The sequence below is a fragment of the Fukomys damarensis genome, unplaced genomic scaffold (genome assembly GCF_012274545.1).
Source record: "Fukomys damarensis isolate Sample0158 unplaced genomic scaffold, DMR_v1.0_HiC HiC_scaffold_38, whole genome shotgun sequence".
In the NCBI taxonomy this organism is placed as follows: Eukaryota; Metazoa; Chordata; class Mammalia; order Rodentia; family Bathyergidae; genus Fukomys; species Fukomys damarensis.
This window is the reverse complement of record NW_022900950.1, coordinates 12,519,442-12,520,492: the sequence shown is the minus strand read 5'-3', so window position 1 is coordinate 12,520,492 and position 1,051 is coordinate 12,519,442. Positions and strand designations below refer to the sequence as shown.

At 36.8% G+C, this 1,051-nt stretch overlaps 1 protein-coding gene across 5 annotated transcripts in view; it reads left to right on the top strand.

The window, feature by feature from the left end:
- The window catches only part of LOC104874374 (transmembrane protein 184C), a 101,569-nt gene that overhangs the window by 85,708 nt on the left and 14,810 nt on the right, over positions 1-1,051 (top strand). The window lies entirely within an intron of this gene.

Sequence of the window (1,051 nt, the reverse complement as noted above, 5' to 3'; positions counted from 1 at the left end):
GAACTTTACACTATGAACTAATAAAAACCACTGAGAAGCACTTGTTTCACAAGCTTTATGGCAGGACTCCAGTTATTTTAGGCCCTTTTTATTGTGGAAATAATTTTAAATAAACAATGTAATATAGATTTGTGTTCTGTCTGCTCCATAAATTATTGCTTTACTTTCTCATATTGGCATAAACCATGTAGTTAATTTTAAAAGTGATATAGCACTCTTTTGCACTGAATTTTTTTAGCTATCAAGGTATCTTAATAATATATAGATTATATGACTTTATGTACCAAAATTTACATATAAACATCTTAAAGCAAATAAGTTACTTTGAATTATTTCCTTGTATTACCAGATAAGGACTAATTTGAGGGTTAATGAATTGTATAGATTTCTCATAGTTGGAGCTTCAGCTATAGTTTTTAAGGCCACTGGCTTTTAAGAAAGGTTTCAATCTTCAGAGTCCACTGCTAATGCCCTGAATCAAGATTTCCTCCTATCTTACCTGAGCTGTTCTCTACCGACCCTCGGGAGTATCAAGCTAACACATAAACCACATTGTGTGGGTCCTTTTTAGCCTCTCACAAGTCACATTGTATGCATCCCCTTTGGCCTCTTCTGCTTCCACAGTAAAAGCCACTGTTCCTAAGTACAACCATCAAGGCCCAATGTAATCCTTAGATCATCTCTCTTCAAGTCCTGGGCTTCTGCCACACTGTTCTGTTCATACTTGCTGAGCTTGCTCCTTCCTTAGAACCTCTACACTTCCCTTCACAAGGTGCCCTTCCTGCAAATAATATTCATTTCAAGTGTTTATCAAATGTCACATGGCTACTCTAATTAATATTGTAAGCTTTCTCTTTTCAGCACTTCATATTCCCCTCTCTGCTTCATTTTTCTTTGTGAGATCATCATCTCTCTCCCCTTCTGTTCAAAGGGCTGGTATTTGAGTTAAAAAGTAATAGAGACCCAGTAGTTAATTGTGCTTTGTATACTACATGGTGAGAGGCAAACAATTGTGACACCTTGCTAATCATACAGGTGGCGGCACACACCT